The sequence below is a fragment of the Rhineura floridana genome, chromosome 4 (assembly GCF_030035675.1).
Source record: "Rhineura floridana isolate rRhiFlo1 chromosome 4, rRhiFlo1.hap2, whole genome shotgun sequence".
NCBI lineage: Eukaryota > Metazoa > Chordata > Lepidosauria > Squamata > Rhineuridae > Rhineura > Rhineura floridana.
In genome coordinates, this window is record NC_084483.1 from 99047817 (window position 1) to 99069610 (window position 21794).

A 21794-nucleotide genomic window follows, 5' to 3' on the forward strand; every position below is an offset into this window, starting at 1 on the left:
CTTACCAAACCAAAACTTGAACTGAAATGCAGCTATCCTTCAAATTTTGCACTTCTCTGAATTTGGCAATGCAGTTCTCCAACCAAAAAACCTGTATATTTTATTTATTAATTTATTATTTATTTATTTATATCCCACCCTTTCTCCCAGCAGGAGCCATGGGCAGCAAACAAAAGCACTAAAAACTTTAAACATCATAAAAACAAACTTTAAAAAACACATTAAAACAAAACATCTTTAAAAACGTTTCTTAAAAAAAGTTTTCAAAATATCTAAGATTAAAAACATTTTAAAAAAAGGTTTAAGAACATATTAAAAAGCAATTCCAACACAGACGCACACTGGGATAGGTCCCAACATAAATGGCTTGTTGAAAGAGGAAGGTCTTCAATAGGCACCAAAAAGATAACAGAGATGGTGCCTGTCTAATATTCAAAGGGAGGGAGGTGCTTTAGTGTGGTAGGGTAGGTGCTGCCACACTAAAGGTCCATTTCCTATGTTGTGCAGAACAGACCTCCTGATAAGATGGTATCTGCAGGAGGCCCTCACCTGCAGAGCGCAGTGATCGACTGGGTGTATAAGAGATAAGATGGTCTTTCAGGTATCCTGGTCCCAAGTTGTATAGGGCTTTGTACACCAAAACTAGAACCTTGAACTTGGCCTGGTAGCCAATGGGCAGCCAGTGCAATTCTTTCAGCAGCGGGGTGACATGTTGACAATACCGTGCCCCAGTGAGCAGTCTCACTGCCACATTTTGCACCAGCTGCAGCTTCTGGACCAACCTCAAGGGCAGCCCCACATAGAGCACATTACAGTAATCCAGCCTGGAGGTCACCAGTACAAGGACAACAGTGGTCAGGCTATCCCGGTCCAGAAACGGCCACAGCTGTCTTACCAGCCAAAGCTGGTAAAAGGCACTCCTAGCCACTGAGGTCACCTGGGCCTCTAGCAACAAAGATGGATCCAGGAGCACCCCCAGACTACAAACCTGCTCTTTCAGAGGGAGTACAACCCCATCCAAAGCAGGTAACTGACTAATTATCCCAATTATATTAGGGAAAAGAGTGCACAAAAAATCACTATATATTAATGAAACTAGCATAAAAAATGAATTATACTGGTGAAAACTGCGTGTACATTAGGCAAATGTTTGTGCAAAAACATGTATATAAGGAAAAATGTGTGATAAAATGCTGATGAATTCTCAGTAGGATTTTAAAAATGCAAACTGATGCATGTGGAAAACTGAATTTAAGACTGGAAAAGTGAGAAAGTAAGAGAAGCCTAAACTGACAAATTCCGTCATGGATGCTGTTTCCTATCAAAAAGTCTGAGAACTGTAGTTTATTGAAAGTGCTTAGATTCCTAGTTCTACATACAGAACTAGAACTCCCAGGAGTCCTTGTAAATCTATGTTATCCCCATATTAATCCAAATAATCCAGCCAGTATCGCATGAGAAATACTCGAGAAAAACAGTATTTAAATAATTTCATTTTATATTTTGGCTTTGTTTCCATGTCATTTGTTTCCAGCTTTTTATTTTATAAACCCACAGTGTTTTTTCTTCTAGGATTTTTGTTTCAGGGGAAAAAAAAAGAATCCTTAATCTGAACAATTCATTTTGAATTGATTATATCAACCATTTATCATCTACAAGCTTAAGTCAAATAGTGTTACGCAGTTAGATAATGAAAACAATGGTTAACTTGTGAAATCTATGAGGGATTTCTACTTTAAAAACTGCAAGTTAGTGCTGGATAGAGTTACTGTTTTAATGTGACAGAGTTCCTCCATTTTCGAAGAGAGGATTAGATTGCATTTATTTAACCTGTCATTACATCATACTGCACAAGTTTACCATGCAATTATTATGGTAATGGTTACCATGTTATACTGACTGAGGCACACGGGCTCTGGCATTCCTCTCCCTTTTCCCTATAGCCAGTACAAATGTATGTTCCACATGATGAATGAAGAAGCCATTAGAAAATGCCAGGTACATTTGTGAGATGCTACAGAAAAAAACAGTTCTCACATTCCATATTTCCTTGAACATACAGTCCACAACAGAACAGTCAAAAAAGAACACATCCTAAATCCCATATTTATGTGAATTTTCAGTCCACAGCAGAACCTTTTGTCTAATTTGAACTATATTGGCTCAAAGCTACAGAGATCAATGCTTTCTTGCAAAACAACAGTTCAGAGGCTGCCACTTAATAACTGTGCATTTAGTTTCTTGCTCCCAACGTGGTCTTAATTCCCCATCGTGGAGCTTAGACTGTTTTTACAAAGAGGAAAGCAAATCCTTTATGCATTACTGTCATGCTCTGCCTCCTGTTAGAGACAGTACACTTCTGAATACTGAATCCAAATTGCTCAGATTCACATGTGGGGAAAGTGCTGATTTGCTAAGGTTCTGCTTGCACACTTCCCACAGGCATCTGGTTGGCCATTGTGAGAACAGAGTGTGGGATTAAGAACATAAGAACATAAGAAGAGCCTGCTGGATCAGGCCAGTGGCCCATCTAGTCCAACATCCTGTTCTCACAGTGGCCAACCAGATGCCTGGGGGAAGCCCGCAAGCAAGAACCGAGTGCAAGAACACTCTCCCCTCCTGAGGCTTCCGGCAACTGGTTTTCAGAAGCATGCTGCCTCTGACTAGGGTGGCACAGCACAGCCATCATGGCTAGTAGCCATTGATAGCCCTGTCCTCCATGAATTTGTCTAATCTTCTTTTAAAGCCATCCAAGCTGGTTGCCATTACTGCATCTTGTGGGAGCAAATTCCATAGTTTAACTATGCACTGAGTAAAGAAGTACTTCCTTTTGTCTGTCCTGAATCTTCCAACATTCAGCTTCTTTGAATGTCCACGAGTTCTAGTATTATGAGAGAGGGAGAAGAACTTTTCTGTATCCACTTTCTCAATGCCATGCATAATTTTATACACTTCTATCATGTCTCCTCTGACTCGCCTTTTCTCTCAACTAAAAAGCCCCAAATGCTGCAACCTTTCCTCGTAAGGGAGTCGCTCCATCCCCTTGATCATTCTGGTTGCCCTCTTCTGAACCTTTTCCAACTCTATAATATCCCTTTTGAGATGAGGCGACCAGAATTGTACACAGTATTCCAAATGCTGCCGCACCATTGATTTATACAACGGCATTATGATATCGGCTGTTTTATTTTCAATACCTTTCCTAATTATCCCTAGCATGGAATTTGCCTTTTTCACAGCTGCCGCACACTGGGTTGACATTTTCATTGTGCTGTCCACTACAACCCCGAGGTCTCTCTCCTGGTCGGTCACTGCCAGTTCAGACCCCATGAGCGTATATGTGAAATTCAGATTTTTTGCTCCAATATGCATAATTTTACACTTGTTTATATTGAATTGCATTTGCCATTTTTCCGCCCATTCACTCAGTTTGGAGAGGTCTTTTTGGAGCTTTTCACAATCACTTTTTGTTTTAACAACCCTGAACAATTTAGCGTTGACAGCAAACTTGGCCACTTCACTGCTCACTCCTAATTCTAGGTCATTAATGAACAACTTGAAAAGTACAGGTCCCAATACCGATCCTTGAGGGACTCCACTTTCTACAGCCCTCCATTGGGAGAACTGTCCGTTTATTCCTACTCTCTGCTTTCTGCTTCTTAACCAATTCCTTATCCACAAGAGGACCTCTCCTCTTATTCCATGACTGCTAAGCTTCCCCAGAAGACTTTGGTGAGGTACCTTGTCAAACGCTTTTTGAAAGTCTAAGTACACTATGTCCACTGGATCACCTCTGTCTATATGCTTGTTGACATTCTCAAAGAATTCTAATAGGTTACTGAGACAGGACTTTCCCTTGCAGAAGCCATGCTGGCTCTGCTTCAGCAAGGCTTGTTCTTCTATGTGCTTAGTTAATCTAGCTTTAATAATACTTTCTATCAGTTTTCCAGGGACAGAAGTTAAGCTATCTGGCCCGTAATTTCCGGGATCCCCTCTGGATCCCTTTTTGAAGATTGGCGTTACATTTGCCACTTTCCAGTCCTCAGGCACGGAGGAGGACCTGAGGGACAAGTTACATATTTTAGTTAGCAGATCAGCAATTTCACATTTCAGTTCTTTGAGAACTCTCGGGTGGATGCCATCTGGGCCCGGTGATTTGTCAGTTTTTATATTGTCCATTAAGCTTAGAACTTCCTCTCTCGTTACCACTATTTGTCTCAGTTCCTCAGAATCCCTTCCTGCAAATGTTAGTTCAGGTTCAGGGATTTGCCCTATATCTTCCACTGTGAAGACAGCTGCAAAGAATTCATTTAGCTTCTCTGCAATCTCCTTATCATTCTTTAGTACGCCTTTGACTCCCTTATCATCCAAGGGTCCAATCGCCTCTCTAGATGGTCTCCTGCTTTGAATGTATTTATAGAATTTTTTGTTGTTGGTTTTTATGTTCTTAGCAATGTGCTCCTCAAATTCTTTTTTAGCATCCCTTATTGTCTTCGTGCATTTCTTTTGCCAGAGTTTGTGTTCTTTTTTATTTTCTTCATTTGGACAAGACTTCCATTTTCTGAAGGAAGACTTTTTGCCTCTAAGAGCTTCCTTGACTTTGCTCGTTAACCATGCTGGCATCTTCTTGGCCCTGGCGGAACCTTTTCTGATCTGCGGTATGCACTCCAGTTGAGCTTCTAATATAGTGTTTTTAAACAACTTCCAAGCATTTTCGAGTGATGTGACCCTCTGGACTTTGTTTTTCAGCTTTCTTTTTACTAATCCCCTCATTTTTGTGAAGTTTCCTCGTTTGAAGTCAAATGTGACCGTGTTGGATTTTCTTGGCAATTGGCCAGTTACATGTATGTTTAATTTAATAGCACTATGGTCACTGCTTCCAATCGGTTCAACAACACTTACATCTCGCACCAGGTCCCGGTCCCCACTGAGGATTAAGTCCAGGGTTGCCGTCCCTCTGGTCGGTTCCATGACCAACTGGTCTAGGGCATAGTCATTTAGAATATCTAGAAATTTTGCTTCTTTGTCATGACTGGAACACATATGTGGCCAGTCTATGTCCGGGTAGTTGAAGTCACCCATTACTACCACATTTCCTAGTTGGACCTTTGGCCAGATCCAGCAGGGCTCTTATGTTCTTATGTAGGGGGCACTATGCAACTAATGTGGAATGGAGCTCTGTTCCTTGCCCCATTCCCAATGTCAAGCTGCCTGACCCCATCTCCAGACATCCACATGTTGGTAGGGTCATCTGCAGTTAAGAAGCCAACATGTGAGCTGAGCAGCTCATGCAAGTAGTGTCCAGTTAGAATAGATACTATCCCCAAGAAACTAGAAATGTATTTGTGGCCCTATTCAATTTATTCTTTCAACAATCAAACTTTAATTGCTATGAGTACTTTATTACAGTCACTAGCATAAAATGAAAATGTTCAGGCAGCCCTTCATTACGCAGCTCTTACTTCCTCCCCCCTTTAATTCTGAAATTTCTCCTTTGCTGGTCTCATTGGAGTGCATTTTTTGTTAATATAAAAATGGTGGCGAAAAGTTTTTCTGAACACATTCATTGTTACAAAAATGAAATAACTGTATGGATGGTTAACATTTGTGGAGGTTGACAAGTGTGTGCCTGTGTATTGCGGGTGTTGTTTTTTTGTCTTTAGCCGTACTTAAGATTGTGTACAAATTGGCAGTACCTCTGACCATTAAGCTATTTGCCTGAATTATTTCTGCCGTAAATCTGTAGAAATGTCCACTTAAGCAGAAAGGGTCATAAATATCTCATGTTAGCCATAAAATACAACAGAATTTTGGAAGTCATAATTTTAATGGATATAACTGTGCTATAAAGGAGAGGCCTGTGGGACTGGGGCTAAAGTAAAATTTATCCAAGTGAGCTGTGATGCTAATCCATCTGCAGGCAATAAATTATCCCTTGTCCCAGGTGTGACATATTATCCAAAGGGTGCCTTGTGATTAAGGACACAAAGGTATAGATATGGCTGAGGCCCAAGTAAGCCCTGAGCAATTAGCAGTGACTGGAAATTGTCAACAGTTCCTCTCAATGGTTGATAGTTTCCTATGTGCTCAGGTTTGCCAAGGCACACACATTCAGGAGTATCTGTGGTCAATCTCCGATGTGAGCACAGATCTCAGTGACAGGGGCCCATGGAGAAAACAGAACAGCAATTTATTTTATTCAGACTAGTTAGAATCCTCTGTTCCACACAGAACTGATCCCTCTAAAGCTAATGGCCAAACTCCCATAATTTGAAGTGGTAAAAGGTCAGGCCTACAATGCGTAAAGAAGAAAATGAGACTCTGTGTGTATAACCAATATCTTTTATAGGCAGATTTTTTTAAATGACGCATAGCTTTTTGCTATCACTTAAGCTCCTGTGATGTTAAAGGCAAAACAAGAGCAGGGGTTGGAGGAAGCAAAAGAGCTCCTAGTCACTCAGACCAGTATGTGAGTGCAAGCTCATAGCTTGTTTTAGGGATCAGGGAGTATCCACTCTGACCTTGACTTTCGCTGGTCTCTTTCCCTTCCTTATCCTTCTATTTCTATGGCTAGGGGGTGATTCACAGCCTAAATTCATGCCTGTCATCCCTTAAATCACCAGTTCAAGGTCAACTGATATAAATGGTATATATCGCTAGCCCACGTAAAATTCAAGTTTTGTCTTTGGGTGCCCTACTAAATGAAAAAGGAAACAGAATCCCAAGATATGTATGCAGTTCTCTCTTATGTGGGATTCTGCACTGCAGTTCCAGTTGTTACTTCATTTAGGTATTCCTTTATTTAAGGGATTTTATGATCTGTTGTAGCAGAATCACATCTGGCTACATCCAGGAACCACATCCAGGAAATGGCCTACTCATCCAGGATGGTATCTCCTTCATTCAGAAGTCCTTCAGTGCTTATTTTCTTTGGAGGACCAAATTGCAGGTGATCTACTTTAAAATTCAAGTGGAATGGATTACATCAAGGGTGGGGAACCTCCAGACTGTGGGTCTAATAAGATCCACTGAGCCTCCCCATTTGGCCCATGAGGGCTTTTCTGCCAAGTCACACCCACCTGCCCTATACCTGACATCATATATAACATCAGGTGTGGGACAGGTAAAGACCTTTTTTTGTTTGCAGGTGCTATCCATAGCCTGGAAAGCCCAGTGCAAAGTGCTTTGACTATCAGCTGATTGTCGGGTATTGTGGAGCACTTTGCAATGGGCTTTGAAAGACCCAACAATCAGATGACTATTGTTCTTAAGAAGCCCCTTACAAAATGCTTCACATGAATGGGGCATTTTCATATGTAAATCCTGGTTCACAATGACAGGGCTTCTGAATGAAGATGTCTAGTGGGAAGGGTGCAAAAATGTGAGTTTCATTCCTGTACCACACTCTATGTAGGACAAACACGCGGGAGTCTCAATAGCTTGTGGGCATGCTACCAGTAGGAATGCTCATCAGCCTACCCATCACCTACTTTGAAAATGGAAATAGATTGCCTTCAAGTCGATCCCGACTTATGGCAACTCTATGAATAGGGTTTTCATGGTAAGCGGTATTCAGAGGGAGTTTTCCATTGCCTTCCTCTGAGGCTGAGAGGCAGTGACTGGCCCAAGGTCACCAAGTGAGCTTCATGGCTGTGTGGGGATTCGAACCCTGGTCTCCCAGGTCGTAGTCTAGCACCTTAACCACAATACCACACTGGCTCTCTATCACCTACTTTACTTGTCATAAATATAGTCATATGGAATACAGTTGATGTTGTACAGCCCATCTCTGCAACTAATCCCTTCAAAACAATATCTGAATTAATTCCATTTCTGAATCTTCTGAATCTTCTATTTATTTCTGAGAGTATCATAAGTAATAATGCTAGTTGTTCTTTTATAATCATCTATTACAAATCTTTGATAGCTCTGGTGGGATGAGAGTTTGATATGTAATAAATTACTGTACTTAATCTCTGAATACTTTGGCATCCTTGCTAAAATTTTCAGTAGACTCCACCTGGATAAAGTAGTATTTGAAACAACTAACCAACAAAGTGGTTATTATAGTTGTCAATATAAGGCAGCTGCTCTTGTCATTTTTCAATTGCCTCCCATATTAAGCTATTCTCTGCCAAATTTCTTGATTGTTCTGGGCACCAGCTAAAAAGTTTGACAAATGGCCAGATTCTAGCTTGATTTGTACAAAAATATGCCAACATATATCTTCTCCACTTTTCTTTAATGCAAGTAGTCACGCAAACCCCAGGAAAGATGTAGCTAGTCAAACACATTTTTTTGTGCAGGAAAAAAATTGTGCTAGGAAATTCATTCAGCTAGACTTTTTCATGGGGGAAAGGGACTACTAATACTTTAATAGTGTTTTAAATGAGGCAATGTTTGGGTGTCCTCCTTCAAGCCTCATACTAGTATGCTCACTAAGGTGTTTCTGCTTGGTGTGGAATAACAGTAGCATGACACATTCAGCTTCTAAGTGTTAACATCTGCTGCTTTGGGATGTTTTTCTTGGATTTCTTGAATTGCTCAGAAATAAATGGCTTTAGAATGTAGTCTCTCACTTACTGGTGAATGTCAGTCGGAGGGAGTATATTACACATTAGCTACAAGAATAGCACTAGGAACAAACAGGCATCCAAATAGGGACACAATTCAAAATGCTATCATTTAAGTGAAGTCTGAAACAGTCTTGATTCAGATGACCAAAGAAAGTGTCTTCTCCCATATGATCCACCCCAAACAAAGTCTCCCCCATGCCTTCAGATGAGACCTTGGCTTGCACTGTTCTTTTGTCAGATTGACAAGGAGCAGCAGTGCCTTCTTAGTGGTGGCTCCTTTTAATATAAATCCTTCTCCAACAGGCATTTGCTGGTTGGGGATACTTAATAATTATTGTTTTATTTTCTGCTGCTATGGTCTTCTGTGGTATTTAGATGTTAACGTTTGAGTCCCTGTGCATAAGTGAAATGTACTGCTGAGATGTTTTCTCTGCTTGCAGTGTGGCATGCCACATTGTATGCTTCTCCAGAAGTTCCCAAGTGTTAGTGTTTGCTCTTTCCTTCATGGGATTGTTGGACCTAAAGTTTTTCAATGTCAACTTTAAGGGTACCCTTTGATATTTTTGTTGTAAGGCTTTGTCTTCTTACATTCACTTGATTTCTCAAGAGAAGAAAAGCAGGACAGATGTCCAGTGATATTGTCCTCTGGGTTTTCTGGGAATTACCCTCACCAACCCTTCTTCAACCCTCTGCTCAATACAGGAATCCAAATCAAAGCATTCCTGACAGATGGCTGTCCAGCTGCCTCTTGAATGCCTCCAGTGTCGGAGAGCGCACTACCTCTCTAGGTAACTGGTTCCATTGTTGTATGGCTCTAACTGTTAGGAAGTTTTTCCTGATGTCCAATCGAAATTTGGCTTCCTGCAACTTGAGCCCATTATTCTGTGTCCTGCACTCTGGGGTGATCGAGAAGAGATCCCGGCCCTCCTCTATGTGACAACCTTTCATGTATTTGAAGAGTGCTATCATATCTCCCCTCAGTCTTCTCTTCTCCAGGCTAAACATGCCCAGTTCTTTCAGTCTCTCCTCATAGGGCTTTGATTCCAGTCCCCTGATCATCCTTGTTGTCCTCCTCTGAACCTGTTCCAGTTTGTCTGCATCCTTCTTGAAGTGTGGAGACCAGAACTGGACATAGTATTCAAGATGAGGCCTAACCAGTGCTGAATAGAGGGGAACTAATACTTCATGCAGTTTGGATACTATACTTCTGTTAATGCAGCTTAATATAGCATTTGCCTTTTTTGCAGCCACATCGCACTGTTGGCTCATATTCAGCTTGTGATCAACAACAATTCCAAGATCCTTCTCACATGTAGTATTGCTGAGCCAAGTATCCCCCATCTTATAACTGTGCATTTGGTTTCTTTTTCCTAAGTGTAGAACTTTGCATTTATCCCTGTTGAATTTCATTCCGTTGTTTTCAGCCCAATGCTCCAGCCTAGCAAGGTCCCTTTGAATTTTGTTTCTGTCTTCCATGGTATTAGCTGTGCTCCCCAATCTTGTATCATCTGCAAATTTGATAAGCATGCTCTGTACCTCCTCATCCAAGTCGTTAATAATAGTGTTGAAGAGCACTGGGCTCAGGACCGAGCCCTGTGGTACCCCACTCGTTACTTCCATCCAGTTTATTTATTTATTTAAGCCATTTCTATACCGCTTAATATATATAAAAATCTCTAAGTGGTGTACAGAAGATAAAACAACAGCAAATATTATAAAAAATATACAATAAAGCCACAATACAAAAGCATACATAATACAAATTAACAAATAAATATTAAAACAATTGCCTTGCACTTCTCCACTCAATTCCTCTCAACCTCCTGGCTCTCACCCAGGACTCCACCCATCCACCCTGGCTCTCACCTAGGGTCCAACACACACAGATCACCCCCAAAGTCTCACGAGTTTCCCAGGGGATCCCCAAAAAGGCAAACAGAAGGATGTGGAGGGAGCTGGAGGACTGGGCCACCCCTGTGCTGGAAGGCGCTGTTGACAAGGACGCCGTTCTTGCCAAGGCAGTGTAAGTCAAAGTGCATGGCGCAGAAGTTGGACAAGGAACCACTGATAAGCACTCTTTGAGTACAATTCTGGAGCCAACTGTGGATCCACCTGATAGTTGTTCCATCCAGCCCACATTTAATCGAAACTGCCTACAAAAATGTGTGAGAATTTCACACTAAAATGCTGGAGACTTTTCCTGAGGTTTTTTTTAGAACACAAACTGCTGCAGAAACGTAGAGAACTGAATTTAGGGTAGGAAAAATGAGAAACTGAGACAGCCAAAATGGACAGATCTTTCCATCCCTAGCATCTGCACAAGTTTCAGGGCGGATATACTGCTCCGTTTCCAGTCAGTGCCTTCCTGTGACTTCCTACAGAACTTTGGTAACTTTTTATACTGCCACAGTCTCTTTTGTCCAGCTATAGTGCATAAGTGCGCCTCCAGACAGCAATTGGGGAAGCATTGCAAAGGGACAAATAAAGCAGAAATGGTGTGCGGAGTGTCCAGTATAAATCCACCACTAAATGCATTATTATTGCTTCAATAACATGTTGCAGAATATCCCTGTCCCACCAAAAAAAAAAAAACGGTCTGGAGGAGTCCTTAAACTAGTCGTAGGGTTCTGTTCATGTTTGACTTCTACCCTGATTTAAAACATTTATGACCAGAATGATCTCCGTTTCTTCATGAAAAGAGAATGAAGGAAGGTTTCAGAGTCAAAGGGCTTAGATTTTGAATCTTTCCCCCCTCTTTTTCTGTAGGAAGTTTCAAAACTAGCTGAGCCTGCATCTGTGTGGTTCAGTTTCACTTACTTAGTTGGCTTATATTCCTAAGCTGGAAAAGTTGCATTAACCAACTTGCATATCATGTGAGTCTGGAGCATATTTTGTTTTTGTTTTCTTGGTTTTGTTTTTAAAGTTGAGGAGGTGATTTACATGCTGGCTATAATCTATGCTCCCAGAACGCAGATTGTTTGCACTCAAGTATGCAAGGTAAAATGAATAAGAGTTTGGGGTGGGTGGTGGGTGAAAGGGCTGGGAACCTTGGGGAAATTCCATGCACACCACTCTGGCATTTTATTGCAAAGTGCAATTTATTGCCAAGGCACTAAATTTTCATTATACATGACAACCTTACCTTTCCCCCCGGAATTCTGTCCTTTAGATTTTATGACTATCTTTTAAAACTCAAAAATTTTCCTTAGCCATTCTCAAACACTGGGCTTACTTAGGACCTTTTCCAGATGATGAAACAAAAATCACATTTTAGCTACTGCCCCAAACTCTCAAATGCGACTTTTCAGTGACAAAAGCGTGATAGTCATTCCGCCTGTAATAGATGGGGTGAAATTGGAGAGGGAAATTTGTTCTCTGCTATTTTTAAAAAAATATATAGCTGGATTCATGCTACTCCATATAGGAATTATACAATGAGAGGCTATATATAGTGACTCACTTAAGGCCTTAATTAGTCTCACTGATTCCAACCTCTATAAACAGCCATAGAAGATTAATGTAAAAAATAAATTGAAATGACGCAGAAGTTGCTTCATGATTTTCCTGCACTCTTTTTTTTTTTTTTTAAAGTGGCTAAATGTGTGTTATCTTTAGGAGTTGTATGGTGCTGGAATTGTATGGCGAAAGAGCAAATACAAGTCAATAACAGTTAAAGCTTTTAAAAGCCATATAATTTAGAAGCCTGCAAAAGGGCTTACACTTTGCAGGGTCAGGAAGGGTGTTGCTTGTTGCATAACAAACAATATCCAGTCCAATAGATGCCTGTCCAATAGATCCTCGCTAGGGTTGGCAGGTTCAGGACCTGAGACTGATCCTGTATCTTTAGGAGAAGAGAAAGTCAGCCAAGTGCAGGTGTTCTTGCAACACTGTAATGGGAAAAACCACAAGGTGGAATCCTCCCTTCCCCCTGCACAACTTTTAAAGATAAAGAAGACCTCTTGGTTGCCAGGCCTGGCCTCCAAGAAGTCTTCTGTATCTTTAAAAGTTGTGCAGGGGGAAGGGAGGATTCCACCTTGTGGTTTTTCCCATTACAGTGTTGCAATAACACCTGTATTTGGCTGACTTTCTCTTCTCCTAAAGATACAGGATCAGTCTCAGGCCCTGAACCTGGCAACTCTAATTTGGGGTGATTGCAGGTGTTATCACCACTCACCATATGCTCAGAGGCACGTTACCAAATTCTTCCAAACTATACAGGAAGTGAATTGGATTGTGAAAGATTAACCCTAATTATGTTTGCATTTTGACAAATTTGTAGGGCAGTACAATATCTCATAGAGGAGGTCAGGTCTCCTGCTCCCCTGGTGCACTCACTATAGCTGCCCAATTTCCCTGCTTTTTAAAAGCTTGATAGAAATATCTTTTGGCTATAGGTACATTCTTAAACCACAAGTTTTTTTTGCCGATTAGTTAATCATAATTTTGTTTTACAAGTCTATGGTGAAAGCAGATTAGTGAATCTGTCAATTTTAGTTTCTCTCAGTTTCTCATCTTTCTATTCTCAAGTTATTTCTCCATATTTCCACATCAGTTTGTGATTTTTTTAAAAAAAACAAGTCATGAAAGTTCAGCAGCATTTTAGTCCACATTTCTCCTTACACATCTTTGTATGCAATTTTGTGTAATACACACTTTTTGCAAAGCAGTTTTTCCTTATATAATGCATTTTTGTATGCTATTTTCTAGGCCTATGCACCAGATATGGCTGTCCTGAGCCAAACCAGGCCTATTCAGAGATTTTGGGGCCCCAGCCGAGTTGGGTTGAGACAGCCAATGATCACTTTGGGTCGGATTAGATAGCCCAGAACCATCCAGGATTGTCAGGGGGTGGAGCATCAGGCAAGAAAAAGAGGCAGCCATCAGGCAGGAAAATCCCACAAAAAGGCCTACCTGCTACAACTTCTCTGGAGAAGGTAGGCCAAATGCCATGGTTCTCTTTCCTGCCCGAACCAGCCCACACAATTAATACCTCCACTCAATAGCTGTTGTGTGGAGAATGGAGGTATAGATTGTGTGGGATATAGGTACTGCTTTGTAAGGCGGCACCATGCAGTCACTCCTCCTGCTCATCACGTGTTGAGCAGAGGAAGCGATCTTGCAGGGTGCGGGTGCTGCTTTGGAAGTGGCTTTCCCACAGGAAAGCCCTTGAGAAACAGTACCCTGCAGAATTGACCCCAGCTCTTGGTTGGGATGGGGGGGGAAGGAGACACAATGTCTCCTTCCCCTGCCCCCTCCCAGCTGTTGGATTAATTAGGGTTTTTTCATCCTAATTAAACATTAGTCCCCCCTCGTACTTATTCTGGACTGGTTCCAAGGTGGGGTAGGTCGTTCCCCAAGTTGATCCAGGGTAGGTGGACCTGACAGCCCCCTCCAGATTGGAACCACAGGGCAGATCAGGGGGCAGGGCTGTGCACAATCCTACTATTTTCACTTTATATGAATTTTTATGTACCCTTTACCCTAGTACATGCCATTTTCTTTACAGGTTACTGGAGAATGCATTGCAAAATTCAGAGAAGTGTGAATTTCAAAGGATGGCTGTGTTTTGGTTTGTGCATTGTTACAGAAAATGCAAATTAGGTAGGCTAGAAACTAAATTGAGTTTCTCCCCTATCCCCAATGGTGAGATCACACTTTGAACAGTGTGTACAGCTCTGGTCACCTCACCTCAGACAAAATATTATAGAGCTGGAAAATATTCAAAAACGGGCAACCAAAAGGATCAAGGGGCTGGAGCAACTCCCATGTGAATGAAGGTTATAATATCTGAGGCTTTTTAGTTTAGAAAAAGGGCAAGTAAGGGGGGATATGATAGAAGTGTATACAATTATGCATGGTGTAGAGAAAGGGGATAAGGAGACATTCTTCTTCCTCTTTCATAATACTAGAACTTGGAGCCACTCAATGAAGCTGAAAGTTTTAATGTTCAAGATAGACAAAAGAATATACTATTTATACAGCACATGGTTAACCTATAGAAGTCACTCCCACAAATTGTAGCGATTGCCATCAATTTGGATGGCTTTAAAAGAGAATTCGACAAATTCACGAAGGCTAATGCCGTCAGTGGCTACTAGCCATGATGGGTATGTTCTGCCTTCACTATTGGAGGTGGTATGCCTCTGAATGCCAATTGTTGGGGATCACAAATGGGGAGGGTGCTGTTACGCTCAGTCCTGCTTTCAGACTTCCAGTAGGCAACTAGTTGGCCGCTTTGGAAGCAGGGGGGTGGAATAGATGGACCTTTGGTCTGATCCAGCAGGGCTTTTCTTATGTACTTATTTTCTTAAAAGAACTATGCAAGTAATTAAATTGCACAAAAATGTCTTGCGTATTAACTTAACTGAAATTGGTCAAACCCACAGTTTTCAAGTTATGTGTGTCTCTTATCCGCAGAAAAAAACACTGCAGAAAGGGTAGGCAAGGAAACAAATTTACTGGGAAATGGTCTGTTTATTATGCACTGGGTGGTGCAAGATCATATCCAACCACATTGTTTATTGGGAATTATGTAAAAGTAGATAACCAGAAATTTTTGTAATTCTTGTTCCTTCTTGACTGTCTTTTTTGAATTGACCTGTAATTAACTAACAGCAGTGCTTTTTTTGGGGGGGGGGGACACAGTGCTCACCAGTACTGCGTACCAGCACTTCTTCAGCATCTCCCTTTGCCTCTTACTTTTACTCTCTCACCAGATGGTTGCACTGACTGTCTCATCAAAGGTCAGTTACAATGCACTGCATCTTTCTACTGAGGAATGAATTCAGAATTGGGCAACTTCTACCTATTTTGGTCCAGCTTCCTCAGACCACTCCTTTAGCACAAGTAATGGAAGCATATAAACAATTTTAATGGACCTTGAAGGTATGGAAAAATTATTCACCTAGTACAGATGGATTGTACATGTTAATATACTTTATTGAGCAGCATTTCCCAACAAAGGGATTCTTCTTGCTAATTCTTAGGGTGACACTTTGCTGCCATCTTTGTTGACAGATGGTCCACCTCCCCCAACCTTACTCTTCCGTCCCTTATTTCTGCATTTTCCTCCGTACGATATTTTTGCTACACTTCATTTTTGAAGGGTGGAGGGATAGGAACAGATGGTAAGAAACATGGAAGTGAGAACAGCTCTTTATCATCTTGCCATACCATGCAAAGATAAATTAATCTTAATAGTGAAAAAATTTTTTGGAAGGGTCTCCCATCATCATAAAGCTACATAAAGCTCAGAGGGGCTTCATTTGCAGATGCTAAGCAATGTTTGTACTGTGTCTTCCAGGTTCAGGCCATGTGGTGCCAATGTGTCCAGGGAGAACTTTTGAATATACTCTCTGGACACATTGGCACCACATGGCATGAACCTGGAGGACAGCACAAACATTGCTTAGCTTCTGCAAATGAAGCCCCTCTGAGCATTCCATCCTCAAAGCTCTATAACTGCCACCTTGGTATAACAGCATTTGTATGTTAGCAGCTGATGAAGGCAGAAGCCGAAACGTTTTGGTAATACAATAAAAACCTCTGTTTTGTTAATCACAATTACATGTGTGTATCCAGTCCTCTGGATAGCTCACAAAGCATTTATCATTTGTATAGCACTTCCAGATGTTCACAGCACTTATTTATTTTTTTATTTTATTTTTATTTATTATTTAATTTGTATCCCCCCTTCCTCCCAGCAGGAGCCCAGGGCGGCAAACAAAGCACTAAAAACACTTTAAAACATCATAAAAACAGATCTTAAAATACATTAAAACAACTTTAAAAACATTTTTTTAAAAAAAACTTTAAAAAAGGGTTAAAAACAAAATTAAAAAACATATTAAGCAATTCTAACACAGACGCAGACTGGGATAGTTCTCAACCTAAAAGGCTTGTTGAAAGAGGAAAGTCTTCAAAAGGCACCGAAAAGATAGCAGAGATGACGCCTGCCTAATATTCAAAGGGAGGGAATTCCACAGGGTAGGTGCTGCCACACTAAAGGTCCATTTCCTATATTGTGCAGAACGAACCTCCTGATAAGATGGTATCTGCAGGAGGCCCTCACCTGCAGAGTGCAGTGATTGACTGGGGATATAAGGGGTATCCTGGTCCCGAGCTGTATAGGGCTTTGTACACCAAAACTAGAACCTTGAACTTGGCCCGGTAGCAAATGGGCAGCCAGTGCAATTCTTTCAGCAGCGGGGTGACATGTTGGCGATACCCTGCCCCAGTGAGCAGTCTCACCACCGCATTTTGCACCAACTGCAGCTTCCAGACCTCAAGGGCAGCTCATTACAGGAATCCAGCCTGGAGGTTACCAGTGCGTGGACAACAGTGATCAGGCTATCCCGGTCCAGAAACAGCTGCAGCTGTCTCACCAGCTAAAGCTGGTAAAAAGCACTCCTAGCCACTGAGGTCACCTGGGCCTCCAGTGACAAAGATGGATCCAGGACCACCCCCAGGCTACAGGCCTGCTCTTTCAGAGGGAGTATGACCCCATCCAAAGCAGGCAACTGACCAATTATCCAAACTCGGGAACAACCAACCCACAGCGCCTCCATCTTGCTAGGATTCAGACTCAGTTTATTGGCCTTCATCCAGCCCTCCACCGAGTCCTGGCAGTGGTCCAGGGTTTGCATGGCCTCTCCCAGTTCAGATGTTACGGAGAAATAGAGGTGGGTATCATCAGCATACTGCTGCCACCTCGCCCCAAAGCTCCTGATGACTGCTCCCAAGGGCTTCATATAGATGTTAAACAGCATGGGGGACAAGATGGTACCCTGTGGCACCCCACAGCACAGCTGCCAGTGGGCCAAAAGACAGTCACCCAATGTTATTCTCTGAAAGCAACCTTGGAGATTTATTTATTTATTTATTTATTGCACTTGTATACCGCCCCATAGCCGAAGCTCTCTGGGCAGTTTACAGCAATCAAAAACATTAAAACAAATATACAATTTAAAACACATATTTTAAAAACAATTTAAAACATAATTTTAAAATTTAAAACAATATAAAAACAATTTAAAACACATGCTAAAATGCCTGGGAGATAAGATCGGAACCACTGTAAAACAGTGCCTCCAATACCCAGCTCACCAAGTTGGCCCAGAAGGATACCATGGTCAATGGTATCAAAAGCCGCTGGGAGATCAAGTAAGAATAACAGGGTCACACTTCCCCTGTCCTTCTCCCAATAAAGGTCATCCATCAGGGAGACCAAGGCCGATTCAGTCCCATAACCAGGCCTAAACCCAGATTGGAATGAGTCGATCTATTTCATCCAAGAGTACTTGCAGTTGCTGTGCCACAACCCCCTCAGTCACCTTTCCTAAGAAGGGGGTATTTGCAACCGGTCGGTAGTTGTCACAAACCAATGGGTCCAGGCTGGGCTTTTTCAGGAGTGGTCGGATCACCACCTCTTTCAAGGAGGCTGGAACCACTTCCTCCCACAATGATGTGTTGACCACACCCTGGATCCACTCGGTCAGACCCCCTCGGCAAGGTTTCATAAGCCAAGAAGGACAAGGGTCGAGAGAACACATCACTGGACGCATCATCGCAAGCACCTTGTCCACATCATCAGGCCGCATCAATTGAAACCGTTCCCAAGAAATTGCAGCAGTTCACATACATTATCTAGCTGTAAACCCCACAACATTCCTGTATGATAACTCAGCATTCTTATGCTTCATAGGGCCAGTGGAGGGCCTGAGGCTGAGAGAGAGTGGCTTGCCCAAGGCCACCAAGTGAGCCCATGATGATGATGATGATGATGATGGCAGAGGTGAGATTCAAACCAGGGACTTCCTGATTTGCAGCTCTATCTCTTAGCCACTATACCTTACCAATGCTCTTATTTCTTTACAATGTACTTTTCCCACACATTCTCTGGTACACAGTTAGGGGAAATTAGCAGAGCTTGGAAAAGTTACTTTTTTGAACTACAACTCCCATCAGCCCCAGCCAGCATCGCCACTGGATTGGGCTGATGGGAGTTGTAGTTCAAAAAAGTAACTTTTCCAAGCTGTGGAAATTAGTGGCTACTCAGTTCTATTCTGGCTTTTGATGCAGGGATAGTAATAATACATTGACTGTTACCATTTCAGAATGTTTAACAGAATACTAATCTCTGGTTGTATCTATTACAGACTAGCAGCAACACAATCACACTAGGCAATGTCCACTGTCTGCACAGGCAGTTATCACGAGTCGTGGAAGAAGGGAAGCTAGTGCACTGTTGGTGGGCACAAATGTGTACATTGACAACTTTTTTAAAAAAAGACATCTCCCCAAAAGGCAAAATAGAGACAAGGAATTACCAAGGGTAGGTGTCAGAAAATAGGGCCTGCCCCTAGTAACCAGGGCAATTTATTTATTTATGTATTACATTTGTATACCGCCCCATAGCTGAAGCTCTCTGGGCAGTTTACAACAATTAAAAACATTAAAAACAAATATACAAATTTACAAACACATTTTTAAAAAGCAATTTAAAAACACATGCTAAAACGCCTGGGAGAAGAGGAAAGTCTTAACCTGGTGCCGAAAAGATAACAGTGTTGGTGCCAGGCATACCTCGTCAGAAATATTATTCCATAATTTGGGGGCCACCACTGAGAAGGCACTCTCCCTTGTTTCCAGACTCCCAGCTTCCCTCCGAGTAGGCACCTGGAGGAGGGCCTTTGATGTTGAGTGGAGTGTACGTGTCGGGAGAGGCGTTCCATCAGGTATTGTGGTCCCAAGCCGTGTAAGGCTTTATAGGTTAAAAACAGCACCTTGAATCGAGCTCGGAAACATACAGGCAGCCAATGCAAGTGGGCCAGAAACGGTTTTATATGTTCAAACTGTCTGGTCTCTGTTACCAATCTGGCTGCTGCATTTTGCACGAGCTGCAGTTTCCGAACCGTCTTCAAAGGCAGCCCCATGTAGAGCGCATTGCAGTAATCTAACTTAGAGGTTACCAGAGCATGGACAACTGAAGCCAGGTTATCCCTATCCAGATAGGAGCATAGCTGGGCCACCAACCGAAGTTGGTAGAAGGCACTCTGTGCCACCGGGGGTACCTGAGCCTCAAGTGACAGAGATGGTTCTAGGAGAACCCCCAAGCTATGAACCTGCTCCTTCAGGTGGAGTGCGACCCCATCCAGGACAGGTTGGACATCCACCATCCAATCAGAAGAACCACCCACTAGCAGCATCTCAGTCTTGTCTGGATTAAGCCTCAGTTTATTAACCCTCATCCAGTCCATTGTTGCAGCCAGGCACTGGTTCAGCACATTGACAGCCTCACCTGAAGAAGATGAAAAGGAGAAATAGAGCTGCGTGTCATCAGCATACTGATGGCAACGCACTCGAAAGCTCCGGATGACCTCACCCAATGGTTTCACATAGATGTTGAACAGCATGGGGGACAGAACTGACCCCTGCGGAACCCCATACTGGAGAGTCCAGGGTGCCGAGCAATGTTCCCCAAGCACCACCTTCTGGAGCCGACCTGCTAAGTAGGAGCGGAACCACCACCATGCAGTTCCTCCCACTCCCAACTCAGCCAGTCTTCCCAGAAGGATACCATGGTTGATGGTATCAAAAGCCGCTGACAGATCAAGGAGAATCAACAGAGTCATACTCTCTCTCCTGACAGAGGTCATCATACAGGGCGACCAAGGCTGTTTCCGTGCCAAAACCAGGCCTGAAACCCGACTGAAATGCAATTAGGGTATATGGGGATGTAACTGACTTGCTGATCTCTGTTCTATAACAGTAGGATCTCACTCAGTGCCAGCATTCACACTCTTTTTATAGCTACTAGCTGTAAGTTGGGTAGCCTTTGTATGTTCAGAGCTGCTGTGCAGAAATAAAGAGTCTATTCTGAGCACATTAAGAAAACACTTCAATGATGCCTCTGCCAAGTGCAAGCCTCAGAGAGCTCACATTACATTGTACCATATCCCTTTGTCTCCTTGTCAGATGCATCTCTTGTTTTATTTTTATGCTCTGGTTGATGGAGTCAGCACTTTCATGACATGCTGGGACAGACAGTGGAGCATCCAAATATATTGCTGATGTCTATGTGTGAACAGCTTCTTCACCTGCTGCAGTTGCATAATGGAAGCAATAAGGTGTTGTCACGGTGGTGGTGGTGGTGGTGGTGGTGGTGGTGGTGGTGGTGGTGGTGGGGTGTGTGTGTGTGTGTGTGTGTGTGTGTGTGTGTGTGTGTGTGTGTGTGTGTGTGTGTGTGAACCTCATTTTGTCACTAGCCATGGAGATTTAGCAGAAAGAGTTATGGACATGGCATGCATTGGATAAATGTTATTGGATGGGTAATGAAGGCTGCTGCCTTTTTAAAAAACTGGATTTCAGCTTTGGACTGTTAGTAAATTAGCTGTTGAACTGTGGATCAGATAGCTCTCATGACTCTCAGATCTTTCTCTATCTGAAAATCAGATCAGCATTTTTATGTCTCTCAAGAGAGGTGCACTTTCATTAAAAAATTAACACCATTGCCATCACTGATCAAGTACACACATCCCCAATGTAACTTACAGTGCAGTCTTATACATACTGTTTATTTACAGGTTGACCCGGTCTTTCCATTCACAGCTGAAACCCTTAATTCTTTCCCTTCCAGCACATAATTAAATCATACTGTTGCTACAACCAATGTCACAGCCTCCCCCCCATTTCTATTTTTAAAAAAGCCAACAGCAGGATAACAATGGTGGAATACATTTCAAGGTTGTCCTACACGATTTCCACTCCTCCCTTTCCTACAGCTAGATAGGTATAACAAAACTTCATCCAAGTTGGTGGGATCAAATTCCATAGTTTAACTATGTGCTGTGTGAACAAGTACTTTCTTTTATTTGTCCTGAATCTTCTGGCATTCAGCTTCAATCTCTCTCAAGTCACTTTCAACCCTTGAAAGTGATTTGAGAGAGATTGAAGCTGAATGCCAGAAGATTCAGGACAAATAAAAGAAAGTACTTGTTCACACAGCACATAGTTAAACTATGGAATTTGATCCCACAAGAGGCAGTGATGGCCACCAACTTGGATGGATTTAAAAGAGGATTAGACAAATTCATGGAGGAAAAGGTTATCAATGGCTACTAGCCGTGATGGCTATGCTCTGCCTCAATAGGTGGAGGCAGCATGCTTTGGAATGCCAGTTGCTAGAAACTGCAGGAGTGGAGAATACACTTTGCACTC